Below are 8,645 nucleotides of genomic sequence, written 5' to 3' on the forward strand. Positions count from 1 at the left end.
GGGGAAGGATACTGCAAAATCCCCATTCCTTCCCCACTCCAGGGGAAGGATACTGCAAAATCCCCATTCATTCCCCACTCCACGGGAAGGATACTACAAAATCTCCCTTTCCACCCCACTCCTGGGGAAAGATACTGTAAAATCCCCATTCCTTCCCCACTCCAGGGGAAGAATACTGCAAAATCTCCCTTTCCACCCCACTCCTGGGGAGGGATACTGTAAAATTCCCGTTCCTTCCCCACTCCAGGAGAAGAATGCCTAGAGCACCTGTGGAGGTCCGATAAGTCCGAGGCGAACCGAGCACTTCTGACTACCTGCACCAAGGACTACGTCCGGGCATTAAGAGCTGCCAAAAGATCACACATCTCCGCCTTGGTAGCGTCCGCCGAGTCACGCCCAGCCGCCCTGTTTAGGATAACCCGCTCCCTCCTTAATAGGAGGGACGCGGGAGACCCCTTGCAGGGTAGGGCTGAGGACTATGCTCAGTTCTTGGCGGACAAAGTAGCTCGGTTTCGGTCGGACTTGGACTCCACCGCAGTAGACCCAGCCGAGACACAGGAGGATTACTTGGCAAATCATCTCTGGGTTGAGTTCCAGGATGTTGCCTCTGGGGATGTGGACAAGGCCATTCGAGCTGTAAGTGCCTCCACCTGCATTCTGGACCCGTGTCCCTCCTGGCTGGTTGCCAACAGCAGGGAGGTGACACATGGCTGGATCCAGGCGGTCGTGACCGCCTCCCTTCAGGAGGGGCACTTCCCCACCGTACTCAAAACGGCGGTGGTGAGACCCCTCCTGAAGAAACCATCCTTGGATCCAGCCATTTTAAACAACTTTCGTCCTGTCTCCAACCTCCCCTTTTATTGGGAAGGTTGTGGAGAAGGTGGTGGTACTTGTGATCACAGCCCTCTGAAGAAAATCCCCATTCATCCCCCATTGCAGTGGAAGGATACTGCAAAATCTCCCTTTCCACCCCACTCCTGGGGAAGGATACTGTAAAATTCCCATTCCTTCCCCACTCCAGGGGAAGGATACTACAAAATCTCCCTTTCCACTCACTTCATGGGAACGATACTGCAAAATTCCCATTCCTTCCCCACTCCAGGGGAAGGATACTACAAAATCTCCCTTTCCACCCCACTCCTGGGGAAAGATACTGTTAAATCCCCATTTCCACCCCACTCCCGGGAAAGGATACTACAAAAATCCCCATTCCCTCCCCATTTCAGGGGAAGGACACTGCAAAATGCCCATTCCTTCCCCACTCCACCAATCTGCTTTTAAGCTCCATTCTCCTGTGCAGGGCAACAAAAGAAGACTCAGCCGACCAGCTGGGACTCCAATCAGCTGGGACTCTGGAGGCAGCGAATAGATTGTGGCGGGGGGGCAACCAGAGTTGGTATTTGCTGGTTCTCCGAACTACTCAAAATTTCCGCTACCGGTTCTCCAGCACCTGTCAGAACTGGCTGAATTCCACTTTTACATAAGGTGTAGGGTTTTTGTTGCTGCAGGTATCTTTGACAGGAAATCAATGTCATTTTGGTCACTAGAGTATGTTCCATTGTGAGATCCCAGAGCCGATTTTGTTTCAAAACTAAAATACTTGTGATCACAGCCCTCTGAAGAAATTAAATATATTGCGCAGAATAGCTTGAAAGCAGTTGCGGCTTCCCAAAGGAACTCTGGCTGTAGAGGAAAGAAAGGGGAAGTCTAAAAGTCATAGCAGAAAAAGCATTACTTGGACATTTTTAGGTTGCAATCCAATGACACTTTACAGCAGATTAAATTTCCTTAAATTCTCTGAATGTTTGGTGGGCTGAGTATGTTAAAAAAACAACAACTTTGGGTTCTATTCCTGGGCTCTAGAAACTGTTTTGCTGCCTCTTGGGAATTTGAAATATGTGAGACTTGCACTTAAAACTATTATTATTCCATAACAGAACATCGGAGCCTGTAGGTGCTGGTAAAAAGGTGTTATTGACCTTAGAAACTGACTTGCTTGTTCTTGTTCTTTACTTATCTACTCTGATACTCTTACATAGTTGGTTATGTAAATATAAGAAAACAAAGTTCTCAAAATTCTTTTTGAGATATTCTAAGTCACCATCAAAGTCAAACAAGGGGGAGTTTGGGTTATGTCCATCCAAACTTCTGTTTCACATTCCACTCGTCCTTGATCTGTGTGTTGTTGTTTTTTTAAATCAACCAACTGGAAGTGAAACAGGTAGAAACTTCAGATTTTGACATAAATTAAAATGACAACTCGTATCAGTGGAGCTGTTGATTCCTAAAATGAAAATCACAGAAAAATAGATCTCCAAAAATCTCAGTTTTCTGAACAGGTTTAGATTGACATAGCAGGTTCAATCTGCTTCTCTAAAACTGGGAAGAATTGTACCCTTTAGTGAAGTTTTGTACAAATATTCTTTGTTGCTTCAGAGAGTGAGACGTTCTTACTTGTTTTTCAAAATACATCTGTCACATTTATTTGCATGTGTGTGTATGTGTGTGTGTGTATCAGTGGTGGGTTTCAAAAATTGTTCGAACCTACTCTGTGGGTGTGGCCTCCTTTGTGGGAGTGGCTTGCCACCCATGTGACCGGATAGGAGTGGCTTGCTGCCCATGTGGCCGGATATGAAGATGCCGACGACACTTGTCAGAACCACCTTAAATTACCTCACACACAGCACTGGCATGCATAAGAATATGATGTAAACTTGTTTTTTAAAAGGCATCTTTGGTTTGCGTTAAAGCAACTTCAACACATGCAATGTTCTGATTGCACCACAAACGCAGTAGTCATCCTTACCTTTCACAGAGGCACTGAGTTTTATAAATAGGACCATGAGAGTGTAGAATAATCATATCCAAGGACCAGTGGTGGGTTTCATAAAATTTTGGAACTTCTTCTGTAGGTGTGGCCTGCTTTCCGGGTCCACTGGTGGAACCTCTTCTAACTGGTTCGGTAGATTTGACGAACCGGTTCTACCGAATAGGTGCGAACTGGTAGGAACCCACCTCTGGTGTGTATGTATGTGTATGATACACACACACACACACACTTGTAGATTTTCACGGGTGTAGGTATGCTAGTCTTTTTGTATTCTGCTCATTTCGGCGAGGTCTCACTCAGCTGCCGTCTTTCTATAAATCTTGGTGGGGGTGTGTGGAGTGCTGGCTTTGTTTCAGTAAGTGGAATGATAGGTTGTGTGGTTGTATCATGATTGGTAGATTGGTGCTGATTGGGGCTGGCAGCACTCCACACCCACCCACCAAGATTTATAGAAAGACGGCCGCTCCGACCACGCTTTAAACCCAAAACCCAGCCTGAAGATGGTGAGTGAGACCTCGCCGAAATGAGCAGAATACAAAAAGACTAGCATACCTACACCCGTGAAAGATGGCGAGTGAGACCTTGCTGAAACATTGCCAAGATAATCTCAATCTTACATGGGAAAAGACCCGAATAGAACAAGACCAGCATATACATACATACATACATACATACATACATACATACATACATACACACACACACACACACACACACACACACAGAGAGAGAAACACACACACATGTATATAAAGAGAGAGAGAGAGAAGAGTGACTTGAGACTAGAATAGAATAAAATAAAATAAAATAGAATAGAATAACTTTATTGTCACTTTGAATTAGGCAGGTCATGCTTGGCCATATATCCAAATGCCATTTTGATCTTTGAAATCAAACCTCTGCACACCTAAAATATCAGCTGGGTTTAATTGGATCATATAAAATATTTAAATGAAAAAGAAAATACACTTAGACTTTGCCTTGGTTTCCATTGCTTTGTCTCCCCGCAGAGCACACAGAGAAATGGACAAAGGATTCTCCTTTGTTCTATAGCAGATCTTGTCAAACTTGTGGGGGGGGGGGATTCACTACTACATCATCAGTGATGGATTTTATCCGTGGATGATATTGTTCTCCTTCGCTGTTATTGCAAACTAGAAATTGTATGCACTCCGTAAGTGTCAGATTAATCTTAAAACACATTAGCTGGTAGGTTTATTTGGGCAGCAGGAAGCACTTTAAAAATGCACCCCAGTTTTTGAGATCAGAGGTGTCAAATTCAATTTCATTGAGGACTACATCAGGGTTGTGTTTGAACTTGGGCGGGGTGTGCACAGGGGTGGGCAGGGTGTGTGTGGGCAGCTCAATGTCACTGATGTCGGGGGACACCTGTGGTGGCCATGTACTAAGGCAGGACTTCTCTCAGGCCCTCCCTCACTCTCATTTTTAAGCTCCTTCCTTCCTTCTCTTCTTTTTCGTTCCTTCTTCATTCTTTCTTCTTCCTTCCCCTCTTTCCTTATTTTTCCTTCTTCTCTTTCTACCTTTCCTTCTTTTTCTTTGTCTTTCTCCTTTCCTGTCCCTTCTTGCATGCTCAAATGCAAAAGGGGAAACATTTCTCCTTTTGTTTTTGTTTTTAGTTTGTTTTGCTAGCTCTCTGCCAGTGAAAATGTAGCTCGCGGGAGTGGGTCGTGCGGCCCTCCCAAGCTCCATTTTTGCTGGCAGAAGAACCGCAGACCGGTCCTTTGCTGTTTCCAGGGCAGCCCTGTGGGCCGGCCCGCAGGTCTCTAGTTTGACACCCCTACCATAGGTGGTGTCTCTCTGTCTCTGTTACCCCTGTTTTCCCTGTCATTTTGCAAAACAATAGTTCAAGTTATTGCTGAAGCAACCTTTATTTTTTTAATTGCAAGAGGAGTCACACAGCCTGGCTGGATTTTGCTAGTGGGAACTTGAGGGACCAGGTGTGAAAATATTCCTGAGAACAAAAATAATGCTTTAACTATTCTTTCTTTCTTCTCTCCCCCCCCCCTTCCCTTTATGTTGTTTTCTTTTTTTTAAGATTTATATGTATTTCAATGCCAGGAAGAACTTTACTTTTAGAAATGTAAACTCTTCAAAAGGGTAATGTGATATGCTGTAAAATTAAAACTAGGATGATGAATACCTGTAGTCTTCAAAGGGTTCATTAATTTAATTTCCATATACAATAGTGAACCAGACAAAAGCAGGAGTAAATTTTGTCTGTATTATGGAGTTTGGATTACACCATATATACAAGTGCCTATTAATGTCCTGTGCAAGCAATTTTCATTTTGATGGCGGCATTTCAGTAATAAAGTGCATTGTACTATCATCATTTATAAATAAAGCTCTTATGAATATTGATTACTTCTTTCCGACAAGTGCCAAAAAGGAACTTTCAGTTTATGACAATTCTTTATGGTGATTTTCAATTATTTCTCAAGGTGGCACGTTCTTATGGTTGCCTTATTACAAGCAAAGAAGGCAATCTAGGGAAAGAATTGCCACTTGGCTGAACCTATCTTACTGTATCTACCTGATGGTGCAAGTTGTAACTTTTTAAAATTGCTATAAGCTGAAAATTTAATGGACTTAGCCCATAATGGCATATTTTTCAAATGTATACGCTTCTGCATATTTGGAAGGGAGTTCTCCAAAGTTTCATTCCCCTTCCTTTAAATGTTATTTTAAAATTAATTGGTATGATGATTTTTTTTTTTTTTTTTAAAAAGACCAGATTTACTTACAGGGATTCAAAATGAACTCAAACAGTTCTTTGAGGTCTACAACCATAGGTTATAAATGAAGGGGGACATCTTTTGGATTAAGATAAATTCAGAGCCCCTGGTTCTCCATTATTTTCAGATCCTTTTTGGAAATACACTCATTGAATAAAATGTGACCTGGAATTTTGTGATCAGATGATCTGAGAACTTCACGACCTTGATTACTCTCTTGTATATGTTACATATAGTGAGGACACTCCAGTGGTGGGATTTAAATTTTTTTACTACCGGTTCTGTGGGTGCGGCTTTGTGGGTGTGGCAAGGGAAGAATACTGCAAAATCTTCATTCCCTCCCCACTCCACTAACCTGCTTTCAAGCTCCGTTCTTCTGTGTAGGGCAACAAAAGAAGACTCAGCTGAACAGCTGGGACTTCAATCAGCTGGGACTCGGGAGGCAGCAAATAGATTGGGGTGGGGTGAGGCAGCCAGAGGTGGTATTTGCTGGTTCTCCAAACTACTCAAAATTTCCGCTACCGGTTCTCTAGAACCTGTCAGAACTGGCTGAATACCACCTCTGGGACACTCTGTAGTAAAGCCATGTTTTACGGTTCCACCACAAAACCGCGGAGGACAAAATCGCGCTCGACGAAAGCGCGCATTTGACGTCATCACAGCGCGACGAAAACATTGCGCTGTGATCGAAAAATGTAAAAATAAAGCGAAAACCTTACCCTAACCCCCCCAAACCTAACCCTAAACCTAACCCTAAACCTAACCCTAAACCTAACCCTTAACCTAACCCTAAATCTAACCCTAAACGTAACCATTAACCTAACACTAAACCTAATGCTAACCCTTAACCTAATGCTAAACGTAACCCTAACGCTCTAAACCTAACCCTAACCCTTAACCTAACCCTAACCCTAACCCTAAACCTAACCCTTACCTTTATGTGAATCGGCTTGCTTTAATTTTATTTCAATTTTTATTTTTTTTTGTCGCGCTGTGATGATGTCAAATGCGCACTTTCGTCGAGCACGATTTTGTCCTCCGCGGTTTTGACGGGTCACGTGTTTTACAGCTCCAATGAAAAGAGATCAAATAAGATAGGGTAAAACCCAACTCTGACTAAAGCCATGAAAGCCACATAAACATTGGAGATGTAGGTGGATGTCCACCAGTTGTCAGAGAAGTCATCTCAGGCAGCATTCCTAATGGCCAGAGCAGGGGTGGGTTCCTGCCAGTTCTAACCTCTTCTATAGAAGCAGTTCCACAAATCTACAGTGCTGTTTAGAACCGGTTCCAGCTCCCTCCCCCCACCCATCCACCCATCATCAAGATGAAGAGCGAGAGGAGGAATTCTGGGAGTTGAAGTCCACAAGTCTTAAAGCTATCAAGTTTGAACACCCCTGGGTTTTTTTTTTTCCTAAAAGGTTAGGGGTGACTTGACAGCTTTAAGACTTGCGTGCTTCAAATGCCAGTTTCTGAGCCAACATTTTGGTTGCTAAGCAAGAGTGTTGTTAAGTGAATTTCACCCTTTTTACAAGTTGGCCATGCCCACCCAGTCACTGGCTGGGTGGGCAAGTCATGGCAAGCCAATTCCACCCGGTCACATGGCTGGCAAGCCACTTCCACCCAATCACATGGCTGGCAAGCCACTCCCACAAAGCAGGCCACACCTACAGAAGAGTTCTAAAAAATTTTGAAACCCACCACTGGGCCAGTGATAGTAAGAATTGTTTGTTCCACATGTTTTGGATGAATGAAAATAGTCTAGACTCATGTACGTGTAGATAGAAATGCCCGAGGCAGAATTGTCTTGACTGGAATGTGGTGCAGAATTACTGTTTCCAGTTTAGTTTTCACCCAACACAATCCTAGCCATTTCCTATAACCAGGTCAGATCAAGCAAGAACACCACTCGGTTTACCTGGTAAAAATACAAATTGATTTATTAAACATCAGCAAACAACTGGCAAAATCAATAGAGAGAAGAGACAGAGAGAAAGGCGGGCAGGAAGGAAGAATGAGCAGAGGGCAGAAGACTTAATATGAACAATCTAGACTTTCTGTTTGTATATGTTACAAGGGAGAAAATTTTCAGAATCAATAGAAACAACATTAAAAAAAAAAAAAAAAAAAAAACCAATACTGTGGATAATTAACACCAAGAGTCCCAAAGGAAGTGACCTTTGGTTCTTAGCTGCTTTAACCCTTTGATGGACCTAACAGCAGAATAGCGATGGAAAATAGGACCTCAGATGAACTTCCTGTCATCCATACCACAAAGGAAACAATTAGTTGGATGGAGATGCATCCAACAGAACTAGATGAATGACCTAGGATGCTTTAGTTAAAGGGTCTGGAATAGGACTATTTGCACTGATCCATTCTCACCAGTCACTGGGAGATGTTGGATCACTCCCTCTCATATTAACCTGCCTGCAGAAGAGTTATTCCAAATGACATCAAGTCTTGAGCTTTTGGAGAAGAGATGGAATATAAATCAAATGAATACAAATATATGCGCAATGCAATCTTCCTTCCCATGGCTTATACCAAGTTGGACAAAACTGCCAACTCTCACCAAGATGGCTAATGGGAATTAAAAAAAAATCAATAACATCTGGAAGACAACATGGGTTGTGTGTTTCCTGGCCAATGAATAGAATAATCTTCCCACAAGCGTAAACTTCCCTGAAAGGGAAAACAAGATGTTAGAAAAGTTTTTAAAAGATGAAACTATTGATGGACGTATCTGAAACTTTGTATTTCTGCTCTTTTGAATTTCCATAACACAGTTCTAGTTCAGAAACTGGCTGGTAAAAGGGGAAAAGAACTGGGTAAATTTTGTGTGCATTTAAGGAAGCTTTGGACTTTAGCTTTCTCTTATAATGGCAGAGCTTTGGCATTCTATAAAGATGGGATGAGGAAGGTCAGAGGAAAGGATAGAGGTTGTTTTGTAAACTGGACAATTTTTATACTTTGGGGATAGCTTGGGGTTTTGGGGGAGAAGGGAAAGTACCAATTTTCTGTTTTGTTCTAAAGAATCTAAGGGACAGATTGTATTG

The sequence above is a fragment of the Thamnophis elegans genome, chromosome 12 (assembly GCF_009769535.1).
Source record: "Thamnophis elegans isolate rThaEle1 chromosome 12, rThaEle1.pri, whole genome shotgun sequence".
Classification (NCBI taxonomy): Eukaryota; Metazoa; Chordata; class Lepidosauria; order Squamata; family Colubridae; genus Thamnophis; species Thamnophis elegans.